This window comes from Talpa occidentalis, unplaced genomic scaffold (genome assembly GCF_014898055.3).
Source record: "Talpa occidentalis isolate TD23 unplaced genomic scaffold, MPIMG_talOcc4v2.1 talOcc4.8, whole genome shotgun sequence".
Taxonomy (NCBI): domain Eukaryota; kingdom Metazoa; phylum Chordata; class Mammalia; order Eulipotyphla; family Talpidae; genus Talpa; species Talpa occidentalis.
Genome location: NW_023605194.1, coordinates 14,391,037 through 14,412,071, shown reverse-complemented (window position 1 = coordinate 14,412,071; position 21,035 = coordinate 14,391,037). Strand labels below are relative to the sequence as shown.

Here is a 21,035-nt window from a genome sequence, read left to right as displayed (position 1 = left end):
TCCCTGCAGCTTTCTCCTCAAACACAAATACGTAGTCCCAGGGGAAATCCTGTTTTCTCTGGTTCTGAGATCTCTTTGCTTCCTATGCCCACTGCTGTTTTCTAGACCATGCAGCCATATTGGGGGAAAAAGGAGTAAAAAGAATTACCAAGTTTAAAAAAACAAATAAGACAAAAAAAAATCTCAAGGTCTACTTTCATTCTTAGCCCAGAGATGTCTTCAATTTCTTATTATTTTTTATGAGGTATTGTTGGTTTATAATACTGTTTGTGATTTATGGAAGTAGGTTCATACCTGTTCAGATCTATGTTACCACACCACATCCACCACCAAAATACCCATAGTTCTCCTCCATGTTAAAGATTCTTTTTCTTTTATCTCTTGACTATCAGTTAACTCCATTTTTCCTATTCAAATTCAAAAGTAACACCACTGTGTTAGTTAAGCAAAGAGGTAGGTGGAAAATTTGTATTTTTAATGTTAACATCAAAACCACTCCTTTACAATAGTGTTTTTCAACCTTTCATTCATCATCTCTCTCTCTCTCTCTCTCTCTCTCTCTCTCTCTCTCACACACACACACACACACACACACGACGCTCTTTTAGATAATTGTTTCGAATCACTCTCCAATGATATTTTAATATCACAAATATACTGTATATCTGTTTATGTACTATATGTATATCTGTACATCAAAATAGTGAGGTTTTAAGGGGTGGGGGGAAAAATATAAAACTAGCAGGCAAACTATAAATCAGAGACATATAGCAGGGGAGGGAAAGGGGGAGGGATCAAAACAGGGGAGGGAAGACCACAAGAGACTTGGTGATGGTGCACAGGTGACTTGGTGATGGGAACTTTATGGGGACTACACCTGAGAGGAGAAATCAAACATTGTACAAAATGAACAATGATGTAATGTGTGTGTGTATATATACATACAAAATATATATATACAAATACATATATGTGTGTATATATACAAATATAAATATATATACAAATATAAATATATATATATATATATAGTGAGGGGTCTTTTTGTTTTTACCATGCTTCTCCAACTGGAAACAATTTTGTCCCTTTGAGGATAATATCACCTCTGTTTGACAATACATGCTCTACAATGTTTTCCCTAAGAGGTTAATATTCACCTTTAGAATCACAAAATCTCAAAAACATAAGGGAACTCATTATTTTGCTAGCTGAAATTGTTCTGACCCATTGATTTGTGGTAGACTCATTTGGGAAGACTCTCTTTCAAAATATAAATGTTGGAATGCCCAAAAATAGATGACTGGATCAAGAAGATGTGGTACATATACACCATGGAATATTACTCAGCATTCAAAAAAAGATAAACACATGCAATTTGCAACAACATGGATGGCGCTGGAAGGGATCATGCTCAGCGAAATAAGCCAGAAAGAAAAAGAAAAATATCGGATGGTCTCACTCATAGCAGGAATCTAGAAAACTTAAATAAGGGACCAGGAAAAAGAATAACTATAAGAAAGCAAATATCAAAATCAACAAATAACTATGAACAAGAGACACTCTATGGGGGTTGGGGGTGGGGGTGGGGAAAGGAGGGCTTGGGGTAAAAATAAGGGGGTTGTAATTGTATGGGGAATATAAAAATAAAATTAAAATTTAAAAAAAATCCTATCATATACCTGCCATCAAAAGGTAAGTTTTAAAAATCAAATTTCGATGCAGTGTCCCTTGGCATACTATAATAAAAAATGTTTTATCAGAAAAAAATATATATAAATGTTGGAGCTAGATCTAAGATATGATATATCAAACTCTGTAGTTGGGGCCTGGATATTAATGCCAAGTGACTTAAGTGCACACCCTAAATTTTGAATGACTCGTTGAGTTCAATTTCTATCGAATAATAATTTGTACAATAACTTACCTTTACTGAATGCTAATGAATGCTAAATTTCCTGTCCTAATTTTTTATCTGAGATCTCTTAAAATAACCCCCTGAATTAGGTACTACTATTTTTTTACATACTGGGAAATTGAGGCTTAAAGGAATTGAGACATTCTCCCAGTGATACACAACTAATTTATGCAATCTGAAGCCAGAATCTTACCTCTTTATTATTAGCCCATACAGCCACATAATCACCTTTATACATAAGTAATCTATTGAGGTATAAATTTCTTGTAGAAGATGCATACCCACACACATTATTCCTTTTATACTTCTGGATAAATGTGTTTTAAGAGAAAAATCATGGGACTTAAAGTCAAGTAAATTCTGATTGAATTTTAAATCCTCCATTTTCTCATTATTTTGCCCAGGATTTTGTTAACCTCACTGGGCCTCGAATATTCACTTATAAAATAGGCTTAGTGGCACTTTGTAAATAAGGTTGTTGGGGGATAAAATGAGATAATATATGTAAAATTCCTAGCCCAGTGAATACATGTCAGATGGCCAATAGTTATTAGTTCTCTTTCCCCTTCTTTCCTTTTCTTTCTCTGCTTTAACATGTCCAGTGAAAATAAGCTCACTGCTTCATAATGAGCCAACTAAAATAGAGTAACATTTATCTGTGACCAGTGCATGGCCCATAGTAGTTTCCAAACAGGCACTGGGGCATACTTGTGAACACTCTGCCCAGCTGTATAGCCAAGCCATCAACATGTGCAATATATTTTAACAACACCTACGTAGTCACATTATCTGGGTGATGAATATCACATGCAATCAGGAAATTTTAGCAGTGTGCAACATATCATGAATAAGAAGAAAGGAGATTAACACCAAACTGAAATAAACAAAATTTGACCTTGAAAGAACATTCCAGAATATAAGAGAATGCTGTCAGGGCTGCAGGCAGTACTAGTCAAGAAGTAAGAGGCAGCATAAGAGTAACCAAGTGTGGTCTCCCTGGTGGCGCAGGCAGTTGAGCGCTGCACTGTGAAGCTGTCTGCAGCCTTTGCAGCGCAGGTTCAATTCCAGCCGGCCAGCAAGAATCCCACATGGCGTGGCAGACCTCTCCTGTCTCGCACGCTGCTCCCCTCAGCAATGTATTTCTTCATTCTGCCTGCTCTGCTCCCCACTCTGTCTCTGGTGAATCCTCTCACCCTCCCGCACCTCTGGCCTGTGCCCCAGTTCTTGTATAAAAATAAATAAATCTTTAAAGAAAAAAAAAAAAGAGTAACCAAGTGATGTTGTGAAAACCATGGGTTGCTTGCCCAGCTATCGAGTGTCACAGGCTGAATTCCCTGGGAAAGAGACTCTGAGATGGAGATCTGCTTGCAGGAAATTTATTGGATCGTCATCTGCAGGGAAGGTAGAATTGTCAGAGAGGAATTGAACTATGACCATGTCGTAACAGTGTCTTCAGCTGATTCCCCTCTGGGAGGGAGTGTGACCTTGGGTGTGGCAGGTCACTTCAGCTGAGAGCAATTCTTGGAGAGTGACTTGGATGAAATCTGTCAGCTGCCAACAATCTCAACAACTATGAGAATGAATATCTCAGTCCTAAGGGAAAGTGGCAGAGCTGACAGGTCTCTTGACCTCTCGCGTGTCAACAGCTACCTATCAGCACCCAACTCCTCACACCTGCATCTGTTACCAAGGAATGAGATTAAATTTATCTGAGACTCACACACAAGTCTGTTCTGTTCTTTCTTTTTCATCCCATCTCATTCTTATCCATGTCCAATACTCATGCAGACACCAGATCTGTGCCTAAGATACCAGCTCTGGACCTAAGAAGCTGATCTGGAGGTGCTAGAAGGACACCCACCCCCAAACCAGGGAAAATGGTCCATTCTCGTGCCCATGCATCATTGGTTCTCCAAGGTCCTGAAGGGAATCTGCTTGAACCAGAGTCTTAGAAAGCCACACTACAGCTCCTCCACCACTGCCTTTAATGCTTTCCCTGTAGGAATCGACACTACACCAACGGATGAATGGGCTGGGTGGATCAGGGTAGGGGTGGGAATGGGAAACACTTCTTGCCCTTTGAAATCTGCTCCCCCTCTTCCTCTATCATTCCACAAATATTCTTTTGCCATAAGATAATATTAACAACAGCACACCAAAGTCCAAAATCCATACATTTCAGTTCATGTAAATCCCGGCCCTGCTTCCAGCTAGAACTCCCTGCTAAAGGGGGGCTGTGAGAAGAGAGATTGTCCAGACTGAAGCTGCTGGCCCTCGCTGAGTGCCCCTGCTGAGGCTTTAGTGAGTGCAAATTTGTGTTTTAAGAACGTGTCATCTCTGCAAAGGGCAGCCCCGTATTTCTCTGTGACTTGAGCAATGTCATTACTGTCCAGAGAATGGAGAAAGAGGGGATTTACTGCTTAAAAGGCTTCTCGGTAAGTCACTGGCCTCAGCAGAGATGCATATCCATAATTTATGGAGGAAGTGATCAATCACGAGAAAATACATCCTGCCGATGAAAGTGAGCCACTGGCCTCCGGGCTCCTGACAGCCCACCCTGCTGACGTGGAGGGTCTGGGCAAGGACACTGGACTTCGCCCTCTGCCCCTGGCTTTCAAGACACACAGGATTATTGTCATTGCTTCAGATTACGGTCAAGGCCTACAAAGGAGCTGGGGGTTGGGAAATAAGTTCATTTGGGGAAAACGAGGGACAAGAGGCCTATTTTTCATCAAATCTGTCTAAAAGGGGGAAGCTTGAAGCTATCCCTGTAAGTGATGGGGAAGTGCCTGAACCAGCAAGTCTGGTATATGTGACCAGAAATAAGAGTTGGAGATTGAAAGCTGGTGGCCAAGCTGCAGCTATAGAGACGTAGAACGAACGTTTGCTTACCTACTCCACCTGGAAAATAAGAGGAAAGAGCAAGAACAACACTGAAGGTGAAGGACAGAAGTAGTCACAGAAAAAAAAAAGTATTTACTATCAAAAAACCAAAGGGAGAGAGAGTAAGCTGGGATCTAGAGCCAAAATGTGTCTGTAATTGCACCACTCTTTGGCTACCTTGGCCCAAGGTAAAATCATTCATATTTTCAAATACCCAGGAGCTCTAAGAGATCCCAGGCTCCTGGAATTTATGGAAAAGCCAAGACACCAGCCAGGCTGGGCAGATACTCCTTCTCCCACTGGTCTGGACACAGAGGCAGCTCAGGCCGCTGTTTCCCGACCCTCAGTCCCCAGGAGTGAGTTCCCTGCCCTCCAGAGAGGCGCAATGGTGGCCACGAGGAAGGACCTGGAGTTCATCCCCTCCCCTGCTCCACAGAGGCTGCTGCAAGGGCCCCTAGGGAATAAAGTGAGACGGTGCCTCCCACCACCCAATTTTTTTATTTCTTCACTCAAGTTCTCATAAGAGACAGCACCCTCTCCTTGCCTAACAAGCTGCTCACAAAGACATGATCTACACTGACTATCTGGAGAATTCATCCCCTCTGTGTTTTCACATTTTAACTGAGACTGAGACCTAAGTCTACAACAATGATTGCTAAGAGCAGGATTTTAGTTAAGAGCCAGCCTTTTAAGTAAGTTGGGTCTCAGTGAAATTCCCTGAAAGACACTGAAGGATCCACCTCTTCCCAAGTCTCTGGCGCTTGGCTCCCACCTCAAAGGCACCACCATCTCTAAATCAGTACCCAGAAACTTCCTGTTATTTATGGTCTGACCCAGTGGAGTTACTTGACTAGGAACCACTTTTAGCCAGCACAGCACCAACTCCTGGCTGGAGGTCCATTGGAAAACCAGGAGGCCCCACAGAGAACTCTTGACATCACAGGTTGAAAGTTCACCACTTATAACAGAGAACCCAACCAAATTGCAGAGGGAACCCATGAGGAGGTATGAAGAGCAGCTGACTCTGAGCAAAGAGCCCTTGAAACTTCCCTACCCCAACACCCACCCATCCCCCATCCCTAGTCTAGCAATAAATATCCAGACTGGAAGCCATTCTCAGAGATAGAACTGAACCTGTATGCACCTGTCTCCTTGCCGGGCCACCCTAGAAAATAAAGCATTTGTTTCTGTAAAACACCAGTGTCTCAGGATCTGTTTTTTTCTGTGCATTGGGCAAATGCTTGTGGTCACGATCAAATTCCTTACCCCGGGGCCTTTACACACAACCACCTCTCTCTCTCTCTCTCTCTCTCTCTCTCTCTCTCTCTCTCTCTCTCTCTCTCTCTCTCTCTCTCTCTGTAGCTTTTCACATCCCAGCAGAACATCACATCCTTCAAGGGAGTCTTCCTGCACTCCCAGACAAGGCCAGGCCTCTCTAGCAGGCTCTCAGTGCCATGGACCACTCCTAGGTACCCAGCTTGAAAATTTCCAGCTCCTGAAAGAGGACCCTTCTGTCTGGGGTATGATGGGAAAGGGGTGATGAGTAGGCCAGAGGCAAACTAGCTGTTTACATAGGCCCATAAAAGCTTATTCAGGATTTATCCTACAGAAAATCAGAAAACACTGGAGGACTTTAAGTGGTGGGATGGCTTGACCTGGTTTGCTCCTGCACCTGGGTGGAGATGGTTGGAGGGTCGGGGCAATTGTACCAGCGGGGAGATCAGCTGGAAGACTGTGGCACTAAGGACAGCTGAGGGAGAGGGATGCTGAGCATATTTAGTGGAGTGCGGGGAGGGGGGTAGATGGATTTGGTGTACGTTTAGGAAAAAGGCACCAGATGATGTATTCACAGTGATCGTGGTGTTGGAGGGAAGCACAAGCTTTTGACCTGAGAAGAACTAGTAAGTGCAGTATTGTTTATTGACAAGGGAGAGACTGACAAGGAGTAAAGGGGGGAGTCGATGTTGCTTTAGTAAGTTAAATTTGAAAACTTTTCCAGATATCCAAGTGAAAATGTCAAGAAAGCAGATGGAATTGCAGGTAAAGGTCAGTGCTAGAAAAAGATATTAGGCCATCCTTGACCTTTAAATAGGTTTACCAGAGGCAAAGTTGCTGCTTGAGTATATGAGAGGGTGGCCCCGACATCAATGATGTGTTTGCAAATGAGTGAAGGGTTGATCCTGAGAACCTGAGGGAGAGAAAGAAGGGCCTGACAGCAGGGACAACAGCTGAAGGTCACAGGAGGCTCTGTGTTGCTATGGTGGGCGGTCCAGAGGAGCTGAGATGGAAGGACAGAAGTGATGGTCAGTGGTTGTATGAAGGACAGATGTGGACCTTTTGGGGTGACCTTAATGAAGTAGAGACAGAGGTGGATTTTTAAGGATGCACACTTGAAACTTACATAATACTCTAACGCAATATTACTTCAAGTAAATTTTGTCATAGCACCTCTCCTTTCAGGCACCAGTCCATCCACAGACACAGCCGCAGTGACTCAGCTTTGTGACTTTAACTTGGATAGGCTAGGCTTGGATAGGATAGGCTTGGATAGACCTAACTGGATAGGCTCTTGGGCTGCCCACCTGTTGACCAGTAAGTGGACCCGGGAAAGGCCTCAAGGTCACTTATGAACACCTTCCCAGGTCACTTCCTGCGAGATTTCTCCCCAGCTCCACGCTCACTCTCTGCTCTCCACTGGGGCACTGGCCAGTCATCCAGCAGGAAGCTCCTTGGGAGTCTCTCCCATGACAATGCCTGCTCTGCTTGGCCCCTCTTTACTAAGCCTCTGGTCGGCATGGAACCCAGCGGCTCGGCCTGGTCGTCCTTGGCATTAAAAACCCCCGTGAGGGCTCCATGACCCCCCAGAGCCCTTCTCCTGCTCACCAGCTCTTCACTCAGACCTCCCTCACTGTCCTCTCTGCACTTGAGAGTATGTTTCCAACCACCTTGTAAACATGTTCCTTCTGGAATGTTTTAATTGTCTGCAGGAATGTTATTCTGCTCCTTATTCCATTTTTAACATCTTTTTTTGGAATTGGATCTCAATCTTCTTGTTGTTCATTTTTATAGGGAATTGGGTTGTTTTCCTTCCTAACATCGTGGCTCTGGAGCTCCCTCTTCTGCTGATTTTGTGAAATGCTCATAATTGTCTTTCTGAAAACCGACCTGCAGCTTCCTTTTCCTCCTGGACTCTTGCTCTGCAGAGCGGGTGCATCACTTTGGATCTTATTCCCTCACTGTAGGACTCTGTCTTAAAATCCAGCTTCGTTTGTTTATTTTTGAGAGTTCTCGTAGTGCTGACTACCGGGTCCTGTCAGAATTCATTACCTGGGCATCAGAACTCCCCCACTGTCAGCAGTCCTTCTCAGGCTGGCCTCTGCTTCCAGGGAACCCCTTCCTTGTTGTGCCGACCAGGCACAGGTCGGCCGCTGCTTTGCTTTCTCCAGGTCCCTTGACGATGTAATTCAAGCGTTGGGTATTGGTGGTTTGTCGCCTCACGCTCAGCTCTAGGGTTCATGAAGATGCCTTGTCAAGCTGTTTTGTTGTACATGTGAACTGTAGATTGGGGTGAGGGTTGGGATTTTTCTATCTAATCGCTTGACTTAATATTGATGAGATTGGTAGAAATGAAATACAAATCCAGACATTGTCCTGTGCAGTACCCACTGCTGGTCACGCTGCAAGGCTGCTGCAGGTCATTAAGCTGTCAGAATAATGAGTAGAAATTGAATAAATGAACAATAGGGAGAAAGCTGTTTGGGGCTGAAAGAATGGGGTAGACAAAGAGCCTGAGATGTCCCTGATTTTGAGAAATTGGAAGAAGTCAGTGTGGCTAGAGAGTTGTGAGACATTAGGGGGCAGGGAGATATCATGAAATGATGCATGAAAAAGAAGCCGAAGGAGATGAATCAGGACACATGAAGCCAGGGAAGGAATGTGGGTTTTACCCATTAGGCACTGCACAAGATGCATGCGATACTCCAAGAGAACTAGAAAGAAGGATCTCTTCATTTAGATAACTAAATCTGGAGTCTTCAGAACCTGAGGGATGATTTGACCACAGGATATGGTTGAATGGAATGCGGTGGTGCATTCATTGCCCATCAAGAAATGAACCATCATAGGAGTGAAAATGGCAGCCAGGGAGGGAAGAATCACAAGAATGGAAGCCAGAGAGCTTGGTCTGGGCCAAACTGAGAACTAGACAGGTCTTGCTTAGCAGATGACAGGGAGCAGATGACTCTCTTCACCTCAGAGCCGTGGGCCTCTGACACCCTCTGAACTAGAATGAGCCACTGCTTTAGGCTGAACAGAGAAGTACTTTTTTCCCCAAGAAACTGCAGCTCCTTTATAATTTTCAGGGACTTGCAAGGAGCTCAGCCACATTCAGCTGACGAGATATTTTGGGTAGTGATGACTGCCCTTTCTCGCTATTCCTATCAATGGCCTTTTGTTATCGTCACCGAGGCTTTGTGAGCTGGCTTTGTGATAACACTTCAGTACAACATGATATTCAGCACTTTTCCTATTCTCATTCAAACTTCAACAAAAATATCAGGGAAAATGGAAGAAGGCATGATGACCATGACTAGGATATTATTTTTATCTACCGCACATGGAAGAAAGATGCCTCAATGCTATGGAAGTGTCTCTCTGAGATTTCATATATCCAATAAATATATAAAGCAGAGTCACTTTTCCACACTTCACTGATGATTTTACTACTAGGGCTGCTGCAGGCTTCCATCTTAGACTCTGCTTCCTTATTCTAAGTTTGGAATCATTGGGAATTATTTGTTGGAAAGGTCCCTGGGGAGTGAGCCAGAGGACATAGGCTGAGAGGAAGTAGGCAAGACAGCTCCAATCAGCTAAGGGCAAGCTTGTGAAAAAGAGAGCAGGTGTGAGCCATTAGCAGCCAACACCTGCAGCAGCTGGGAGATGCATGCACCTGCCCAGTCATGGGAATCTGGATGGGTACCAGTGGCATCTGCTGCATGGGGTTCAGGTGGGACCATATCCCACCTATTTCTCACAACACTGGATAAAGGGTCTACTCAGCAATATCCTAATCTTTTCAGAATTATAATAAAATAATTTGTGCTTTCTGTACAGAGTAGCTATGGTGTCTCCTGTTGTTTTACTCTTCGACTTTTCTTGTGTAATAACATTGCACACAGGAAACCCAAGGCAGAGACTCCTTGTCCGAGGGGAAAATGAAGGCCAACACCTACAAATCCCCCACTAGACAAGAACAGTTCGAGTCCCTATAAACCTTTAAGGTTTGTGTAATATGTCTCCCGAGAGTGTTAGAAGCAGTAAGGTCTTAGAATTGGTCCATTTAACGCATCCCTGAAAAAACAAAGACCACAAAAGCTGAGATGACTGGCTTAAGGTCAATGACTAGGTCATAACAAAGCACAGATTAAAATCTATTCTAGTCCAACTTCCACTCTGTTATCCCAGCTAACATCTGAAATTGAAGGTGCCACAATTTTTTCTTGGTTAGCTTGCTACTAAATTTATAGCTTGAACAATAGGAAAAAGATATTCCCATCTAGTTTTTTTTTCCCCCCACTTCACTTGACTCCACATTCTGCACCTAAGTTTTTAATCAGAGGATAATGGAGCAAATGTGATTATGGGTGTATTTCAAAGAACAGCAAGAGCAAGGCAATTTCATGGAGCCCAGCTATCTTTTAAAAGCAATAATCTCTGCAGAGTCCAGTAAAGAAACACAAGAGCCCTCCCAGATCACCCACATGCTCCTGCATCCGGGAACACCCAGCAGGCAGCCAACAACTGACCCAGCAAGGAGGCTAATTAAAGCACACAGCAGGGGATGAAGCTGGCCACCTGGACCATCAAACCAGTGTTTGTTCAAACAACTGTAGCATTAAGAGAAGAAAAAACAAAGAAAATTCTACTATTGTAGTTGATTCCAAGAGAGACAGGCTATAGTCTCTTTGATGTTCCTGCAGAGGATGCATCTGCAACCAGCAGCCAGGCCTGAAAATGTGGAGCTGTTCAGTCAAGAGGTCAGGGTTAGGATCAGATGATACAAGGAGAAACTGGTAAGCTGGGCCTGGTGATTTTCAAGACTGCTGTGGAATGTCTAAGGCTTTGTACGGGAAACCTATCTGTACCACGCTCTGGGGTGGCCATGACACAGACGAAGACAGGCCTTACTCTCCTAATCTAAATGGAGAGACAGGCCACTCCACACTAGTGACAACGACCATCAGAAACATGGACACCTCAGTGCTGGGTGGGTAAAAGAGCAGTGAGGGAAGAAGGCATCAAGGTGAGAAGACCCCCTGGGGTGGAAGTGAAGGAGGACTCGACTCAGGAGCTAAGGTCCGGACCCCCCTCCCTTTTGGTCACCTCCTCAAAGCCAGTGTGTTTTGGGTTTTTTTTTTTTTAATATTTATGTATTTATTTATACAAGAATCAGGGTACAGGCCAGATGCACAGGAGGGTGAGAGGATTCACCAGAGACAGAGTGGGGAACAGAACAGGCAGACTGATGAAATACACTGCTGAGGGGAGCAGCGGGCACAGACAGGAGAGGTCTGCTGAGCCATGTGGGACCCTCGCCAGCTGGCCGGGAATCGAACCAGCGCTGCAGAGGCTGTGGACAGCTTCACAGCGCGGCACTCAACCGCCTGCGCCACCAGGGGAGGACCACGAGGCCAGTGTGTTCTAACCTTAATGGGACATTATAGCTTCACCCACTGCTGACTGCTTTGTGTTTCTTATTAGGGCTTAGGGAAAAGTTGGGGACATGACCACCTACTTCTGTGCTACCCCTTGTGTCCCCAGCACTGGCCAGGGATGTGTGAGAAGCTCTTCATCAACTCAAACTAACAGAATACAATGCTGCTATTTCTCATGATCCTGCTCATAGACTTTTTAGGCCCCATCTTCCTCAATGACCACCACTCACAATCACTTCTCCAAATCTCCATGGACACTGTCCCTAGCGAGGCCTCTGGAACAGCCTCCTTCCCCCAAAAAATACCGTCTCACTTGGCGTTCCTGTGACCCCTGCAGCCACTGGGCTTCCTCATCACCGGTTCCCTTGGCTTGTGTCTTGGAACAATACAACTCCAGAATAATTAATGGTTCGTGCTTATCTTGTAGTACTAGTGAATCTCTTCACTCTTTTTAATACACATTTAACTTGGACTTAAATATCCCAGGGAGCTAGCCACAATATAAGAAAAATAAAAAGGTTCTCTAAGAGCCTCTTAATTTTCCCAAGACATATGCTGAGGTTGTTATCCTTAAGTATCATTGTAAGTGTTATTTAACAGTGCACTGGCTGCTGTGAAGGAACTAAGATGTGTTCCCTTCTCAGCAAGAAGGAGGAACTCTTACTAACTCCTGAAATACGCATTTTTGCTAAGAAGTCAGGGAAAACACAATAGGAAAAGAGAGAGACAAAATACTCAGGAGGTTGGTAATTACTTGGCACAAATGTTTGGGATGCATGGAGGTTTGTGTGTCTCTGATCATGAGCTTAATCAACCCAGGGACCCACTTGAAGGCACTTGTGAGGCTCCTGGAACATTGCTCACATGACTTAACTGGCAGCAAACAAGTTTCAGTTGGGAAAGATTCCCTTAACTTGGTTCGAACCATTAGTGCTAATCATTCTGATGACTTTGAACGACCGCCCATAACCTCCAGACAGATCACACCCTGCTCTTAGTGGGCCTGTCCCTGGGCTGGGGCTGTCACCCACACAGTCATTTTTCCTGAGGAAATGAATGAGTTTTCAGTGTGCACAGCCACCGGCAGGCCCTGGGTATTCCATGGTGAGCAAAGATGACAAGGTGTCTGTCACAGGGAAGTGCACTGTCTAGTGGTGTAGACACACCTATACACCTGTGACATGTGTCTAATTACATTTAACCTGGAGGCAAAGTCCCATGAGAGCTGGTGACAGGGACCCCACCTAGTCTGGGAGTAGAGGTGGACAGAGAAGGTGTCCCTGAAGATGTGGTGATGAAGCAGGGGAGGGACAGGTGAGGGGGGACTAGTTAGGGAAGGAGAGGACTGAATGGCAGCCTCGGAGGCCACTTAGCAGAGAGGGTGGCACATCTGAGGAAATGGCTGGTGGGAAGCTCAACTAGGAGACAGAACTAGCCAGGTGTGAGGCCAAAAAACCAAACCAGGTTAGGCAAGGTCTTGTTCACATGGACAATTCTGAACTTTATTCCAAGGACAATGGCGAGTCATTGAGGTGTTAAACAGTTGGTTTTGTGGTCCAGGGAACTATGAGAAATGGAGAAAGGCTTGAATATTTAAAGCAGACATGACTGTGACTGATATCACCAGGGACACCTAAGAATGCCATGGGAGGCCTTTATCCTCTCCACACCCTAGTGGGGATCTTTGCTCCTGACTTCTCCAACAGGCAGGAAAGAGGGGGTGAATGTGCTTATTCTGGCTCTGGATTCAGTAGAACCCTCTATGCGCTACCGGTCTGTCCTCTCGTGTTTCCTTTGGAAATCTACCATTTTGTGAGTCTGAGATCAACAAGGGAGCCACAGGGATGGAGGCGTTTGCTAGGGTGGGGGGGGGGGGAGGGTGTGGTAAAGTGAAGGCAGACTTACAGTACGGAAGAGTAAGGCTGTCTTCCTTTCCCTCCCCAATCGCCCTGAGACCATGTTAAAAATATAGGTTATGCAGGTTAACAGAAATAGCTACAGAATTTTTGAAATGGATTAAATATCAACTTAAAGTTAGCAACCCAAAAAATTGACCAATCCATAAAGATTACTGAAATTAACATCTTGAGACACTATTTCATTTAGGGAAAGCTCAAAATTATGAAGGAAATTTGCTGTTGACCCTGAACCACTGCTGCCTCCCCAGGTTCAATCCAACAGCCATTTGCCTGCAATTATTCCTTCTCTTTTTGTTGAGGTATAACTGACATGGAGCATTATATTAGTTTCAGGCCTTACAATAAAACAGTTCAATACTGGTACATGTCCGGAAATGAGACCACACTAGACCAACATCCATCATGATGCTAGTTACAATTTTTTTCCTGTGTTGGGAACTTTTCAGATCTATTCTCTTAGCAACTTCCAAATATGCAGCCTAGCATTATTACCCACAGTCACAGCTGTACCTTCCACCCAGGACTTATTTTTAAACAGGAATTTTGTACTTTTGACCATTACTCAGCCTTTAAAAAGGATACCCTGTCATTGGGGACAACATGAATGGATCCTGAGGACATTATGCTAAGGGAAATAAGACAGAGAAAGACAGATACTGTATGACCTCATATATTTGTAGGATCTAAAAAAAAATCAAAGACACAGAGCAGAGATTTGGTGGTTGCCAAAGATAGGAGGTGAGAGGTAGGTAAAATGGTGGAGGACAGTCAAGGGTATTCACTTTTGTAATCTATCTTGGCACAGCTTTATCTACCTCCTCTGAGCAGCCAACAACTTCTCTACCCAGTTTATCTCCTAACTGCTTTCCTTTCTCCTTTTTTATTCTTATTGATTTCTTTATGGAGTGAAACTGAATAAAGGGAAATGTATGAAGAAACTGGACACAATAATATTACGTCAAGAAGAACTTCCTGAGAGTCAGCTCTGTTAAGAAGGAATTCCCAAGGGAAATAAAAAAAAAAAAAGAGGCCAATCACCTGAGTTATTTAAAAATCAGCTGGACAAAGTCATCAAGGGTGTGCTGGCAGGAAGCCCCCACACTCCCATCATGAAGAAAGAAGAATGAAGAATGAAGAAAATAATCCTAATAGGATTTTCCTCTCATCTCACTTTTCTCTAGGCTGAATTCTTTAACTCATACTGAAATCAATTATATTTATAGACAACAAGATTCACTGTTTTCCTGTGGCCAAATTCACCAGAAACTAGAACAAAGCATTGATAGGGGGTGGGTAGGAAGAGAGATATTAAAGAATCCCTACTTCAACTATCAAGAAACATCCTTTCCAGTGGGAGAAAAATCAATGCAGGGTTCTCATTGCAGGCCCGCTCTTGATTCTGTGATCAAAGAGAAGGTTCTCAGGAAACAGGAGAGTGAGTTCTGCTAACATTTCATGGTAAAAACTACTGTTATATACAGACTTCCATAGAGTCTACCTGTAATTTTTGCCCATCTGCAAGTTTTATTCCTCCCCAAAAGCACATGTTTCCTATTAAATATTTATGGAAATTTCTCTGAAGTCCTTTTTTGTAGTTACAGAGCATTGCAGAAATCTCAAATTCAGAATATGTGAAACGTAGGCATTATGATATTGTGCAGATGAATGTCCTTACCACCCAGCACTGTGGGCACCCAGGAAAGGTGCTATGATTTTCTATGCTGACATCATCAATGAAACATATCACTTGACCCAAAACAACAATGGAAAATCTACCATAATTTGATAATCCAGTTGTATCTCTTTCATGGAGCTCTTCCACAAGTGTTCACTCTTTGGATCTTCCACTAGAGTATTACTAAGGCCACTTACAAATGGAGGGCCTAAAACTAAAAAAAAATAAAAAACAGGGAAAGAGGGGGAATCATTCTTCAATGAATGACACGAAACTAGCAAAGTACAGGCTGGAACTCATCCTGGACCTGTCTTCAGAACCTTGGGTTCTTCCCATTCTACCACCTTCTTCTTCTCAGGGATTTGGAGTCTCAGCCTAGAAACATGCAGATGCTGAGTTCTAAATGCTGAATGCATCCCCTAAACATGCCAAACCAAGCAACCACACATTCAAATAGGCGTGTATTTTTTTTACCCAATACCGCCTTTTTTTATTTTACTCTTTGTTTTTTCTTTTTTTTCCAAGCTAGAGGTGATATTTTTTAAAAATAATCACACCTAAGAAAACAAATCAAACTGTGTCTTTAAAAACTTCTTTTGTATGAGAAAAAGATTAAGAAATGTTTATGATATTGTGAATCCATTGTTTTCTTCCATGTTTTTTGTATGGGATTATTTTAATTTTTAATTTTTTTAATTATTTTATATATTTTTACATCATTTTTCATTTTTGCACAATGTATGCATTTTCATGTCGGTTATAGGCCCCATACAATTCCCATGCTCCTTATTTTGACCATAAACCCTCCTATTCCCCGCCCCTCACCATAGTGTATCTCTGGTTTATAGTTGCTTGTTGATTTTGATTTTTACTTTATTATAATTAGTCTTTTTCCTGGTCCCTTATTTAGGTTTTCTAAATTCCCGCTATGAGTGAGACCATCCGGTATTTTTCTTTTTCTTTCTGGCTTATTTCGCTGAGCATGATCCCTTCCAGCTCCATCCATGTTGCTGCAAATTGCATGAGTTTATCTTTCTTGATTGCTGAGTAACATTACATTGTGTATATGTACCACATCTTCTTGATCCAGTCATCTATTTTTGGGCATTTGGGTTGTTTCCATAGCTTAGCTATTGTAAATAGTGCTGCTATAAACATAGGGGTGAAGGTGCCCTTTCAAATTAATGATTCTATGTCCGTTGGGTAAATACCTAGGAGTGGAATTGCTGGATCATATGGAAGCGCCATCTTTAGCAGGTTGAGGAATCTCCACACAGCTTTCCATAGTGGTTGGACCAGTTTGCACTCCCACCAGCAATAGACTTGTATTAATAACAACGGTGTTTTAATCACCAGATGAAATAGCTGCTTGATTACTTTCAAGCATTTTTAGTCATGGGGATATAATCATTCAAGTTAATTTAGACTGTATCTCTCTGTTGAAGGAGATCACCTGATCCCCAAAAACTGGATCCATTCTGCCTGCACCCTCTGCAGGTCCCTGTCTTCCCAGCACCCTTACCAACCTCCTTTACTCCACAAGGCAGGATGTCTCAGGGTGTTCCCCTGGGTTTTGAAAAAACAGTGTGTTGGAGCACTGGCAATTTGATGTTGCTTGGGTTTAACTAGGAGACCAAGCAATGTAAACTCACACAATGTCTTGAGCAGGATATCAAGTCTTCGGCAGCAGACTGTTCCCCTACCAATTCCAAGGAAAATGAAAATTGAAAAAAATGATATGAGTAAGTGAAAGTACTTATCGACACTGATCAAAAACTTTGCACTCATGCTGCTTGTTGGACACATCCTAAGGTGACCCCTATAAGTCACCCCTTACATTACCTCCTTTTGTGTGTGTTGAAATAAGTTGATTTTTGAGTTAATCAAAACAGAGATTGTTCTGGGTGGGTCAGACATAATCAAGTGAAAACCCTTCAAGAGGGACCAGGGGATCTCCCTGATGTCAGAGATTTCCTCTCCTGTTTGCCTTGAAGAAGCCAGAAGCAAGCCACTGTGGGCTTTACAGGCACCAAGAGAAGAAACCTGCCAACAAACTCGGGGAGGCGAGCAGCTCCTTTCCCCATGTGGTGGCATCTGGTCCAGGCTCCTCAGACCCTGCACAGCTGAGCTGACTAAGCTCTGCCTGACACCTGCTCCCTAGAAATTGTGAAATCACAGATGGGTGTTGTCTGAAGCCTCTAAGTGGGTTTTGCAGCAACAGAAAACAATCCATTGACTCCCTTCCTACCGAGATGACATCCTGTGGGGATAACAATAGGTTTTTTCATTTGGGGTTTTGGAAGCAGGGGGATACAATGCTGACGATTTCCGATACCTTCCTGTCTCCGGTGTCTGAGATCAAAGTCCATTCAGCCAAGCTTGTCAACAAGGATACTACTTGGGAATCTTCCGATACTGACCTTTGAGAGCATAGCCGGTATTAAAAACCCAAAGGTAAGTTCCCTTGTTTTGTTTCTCTATATCCACATGTGAGTGAAATCCTCCAAAATTTGTCCTACTCCTTCTGACTTAGTTCACATAGCATAACTGGATGGAACTCCATTTTCATCCGTGTCACAAATGGCAGGAGTTCATTGTTTTTATAGCTGAAGAGTTTGTGAACCTATTCCCCTAAATCATGGGCAGTGTTGTAAACCAATGTCATCTCAAAAAAAAAAAAAAAAAAAAAGAAGCAAAGATATCTATGACCCTGAGGAGCATGAGAATAAAGCCAACACAAAGCAAGGCTCTTTGCCTCCATGCCCTCTGCAGGGTGGAGGAAGGGAGAACCTGGGGACAGGGCCCCCAGTCACGTCTGAAGCCAACAATAGCCCTGGACTTTGCCCTCCTGTGAGCTGGCGTATTCCTATTTGGCTTGAGATGATTGGGGTGGGAGATGCTTTTGTTTTCTGTTATTTGCAACAGACATTGTCCCAATTCATACACAGCCACTGCCAAACTCAAACAAGAAGTCTCGTTTCTCAGCTTGATCTCTACAGCAACACAGATCCATCAGTTACGATTCCTTAGGACTAGAAAAGAACAATGGAGTTTCTAGACCAACACACTTGCTTTATGGATTAAAGTCTGTAGTACCCAGGGAAGGGGCTGACTAGTAAGTGACAAGATCAAATTACTGACTTGATGTCAGATGATTTTTTTTCCACTATATACATTACTTCTGTAATACATGAAGAATCTAGTAGACAGTGATTCTTGAGAACCAACCATGTGCTCAGCTCTATCAGTTCTTTTCTGTAGAATAATTGGATATATGGTTGATAGATACACAGATATTCTGCTATCCAAAGGCAATAGAAGACATGGTTCCCCGTCTCAAAGACTTTATATCCAATACCATAAATCCAAGAGTATCTACTGAATATCTATTATAAGTTCCCAGGCCTAGTCGAAGACAGGAACTATGATTCCAGGAGCAGTGGTCAAGCTTACAGATCTGGAGTCAATACAGCCCCAGGGTTAAACCCCACCTCTTCTGCCATCACAACTAGTAACTTTTGACCATGAGTGATATACTTATTCTTTTTAATTTCTCTACTTTCTAACCTTAAATTTTAGTTAACAGTTGACTTCCTACGGTAAAGGTTCAAATACTTTAGGTGTGAGTACTTAACACTATATGTAGTATTCAGTGTATGAATTAATACATACACTGTATGTATTAATTACATATAATTACATACTGGAAGCACTATACAACACAATGCATGTTTTAAACTCACACAAGGCCCTCTGCAATATAGCAGGTCACACAGCCCTTTGTGTTAAGGGGTAGATGCCTGGTCCTCAGAGTTGGCAAGCCATCAGCCTACGGGGTGAATCTAGTTGGCAAGTGTGACAACTTGTGTTTTTAAAAATATTCAAATTATTTTCCAACTCCTAAAACTTCAGGCATTTTTTATAAAAGTTGGAGCACTTCTCTTGAAACCTCAGAAGATCTGAAAGGAAGCCACGAGGCTGCAGTTCAATGTTAGTCAGCTGGGCTGAGTGGGGTTTGCCCAGTTCTGAAGAACCACCCACCCACTGTGCCAGAGACCCTCTCATTTGTAATTTCTGTCCAGCCCTTGTAGGTTTTAGAGTTTTAGAATTCAAATCAACATTTGACAAAGATTTTCTTGGAATCCCCACTTCTACGCTATGCAATGTGTGATTTACACCCACGCCCACATAGGCACACTTATATATCTCCTTGGTCACATACATTGGGAAACTCTTCACAATAAATCCTCAGCCACCTGGAGCAGCACAGTAGATTATAGAAAATTTTCTCCCACAGAAGACCTGGTAACACTATCTACATTAGTGTTTTTGGAAAACAGATGGAGATTATCATAATAAAACTGAAACTGTGTTTCATAAGAAATAGTGTATCATGATCTCTGTCCAAGCATAGACATTCTCCAAGCTACACCTTCAATATAAAACTAATAGACAGTGTAGAAGTGAAGTTGGGGGAATGGTAGCTACGAAAAGGCATACAAGACAAAGGAATGTATTTTGCAAAAAAAGAACGTGAGTATGGGGAATTAAGCCAAAAAAATTTTTGCTGCCATTTCTTTAAAAGAGGCAACTCTGTGATAAAGTCACCCAGACAGCACGAGCCGCTGCTGGCACTGGAACAAATCTCAACTTTGATCTGCTGTTTGTTTGATGTGTCTTTGATTTTTCTCCATATGCTATATTATGGCAACTTAATAGCAGATTTTCCTTTGCATAGTAAATAGACTAGAGAATTTGACTTTTCTTTTTTCAGCATGCTAAATTCAGATTGATCAGTAAACTTCCCGTTACATGGACCAAGAGATAAGCCAGTTTACAGTTCATTTCTGTCCCTCAGAAAAGATTGGTTCTACTCTGTGTCAAGGACTTGGCTTAGTGAATTATCAAATATTAATAATGCCAGTAATTTATGGCAAGATTAATTTGGCAAAGCTTATGTCTTTAATTTTATGAGGCAGGTTTGCTTGTTTTGAGTACTGAAGGAATGGATGTTAGATAAAATTGGAAAATACAGACAGAACAAAGAGAACTAGAAATTAATTGAAATTGGTATTAAGGTTAATATTTTGATATATTCCCTACAAACTTTTTAAAAGTTTGAAGAGTCATTATTTCAGGATGTGTATAGGACATCTGCCTGCCGTTGGCTCCAATCATTGCTTTCTGCTGCCATTAAAGACTGAATACTGAGAAATACTACCCTCTGGGAAAACTGAATAAAGGCATTAAAACATCAGAGTAACCAGCAAAATAATAAAAATTCTGTGCCCCTCTTAATATTTTAAAATAGAAGATTTTATAAGATTTATGTTTTTCCACATGTAAATTCCTCAGTCTTCAAAATAGCCTTTTTTTTCAATTTTTTATTTCGTTAAAACACACATTACAGGGCCTCCCTGGCAGTGCAAGGGGTTAAGACACAACCTATAAAAGGTCCATCCTAATCCCTGTTGGCCAGCCTGTGGCCTCCAGGCTTCGCTTGTGGACCAGAGCACCCGGGAGCCTCCCCACAGGAGCAGGCAGCACCTCACTGTGCTCTTGCCAGGGGTGCTTCTGGACAGTGGGGTGGGGAAAAAAAAAAAGACACAACCTATAAAGCAATCCGCAGCCACTGCAGCACAAGTTCGATCCCCTACCAGGGAGTTACCCACATGGCGCAGCAGACCTCTCCTGCCTCGCCTGCTGCTCCCCTCAGCAGTGTATTTCAGTCAATCTACCAATTCTGTTCCCCACTCTGTCTCTGGTGAATCCTCTCACCCCCCACACCTCTGGCCTGTACCCCAGTTCTTGTATGCATGAATAGATAAATCTTTAAAAAATAAATAAATAACATAGAATTCATAATAAAAGCTGTCAGTGGAAATATATCAATAGTTGAGTTGTATTTGTTAAGGACATTTTAGACAATT

The 21,035-nt window shown here is 42.8% G+C and overlaps 1 non-coding gene across 1 annotated transcript; it reads left to right on the top strand.

Annotated features, from left to right (window-relative positions):
- Positions 1-20,557: 20,557 nt before the first annotated feature.
- On the top strand, positions 20,558-20,689 carry LOC119234961 (small nucleolar RNA SNORA52). Its single transcript, XR_005122732.1, has one exon. It is a non-coding gene; the product is annotated as a small nucleolar RNA SNORA52 (small nucleolar RNA).
- Positions 20,690-21,035: the final 346 nt, after the last annotated feature.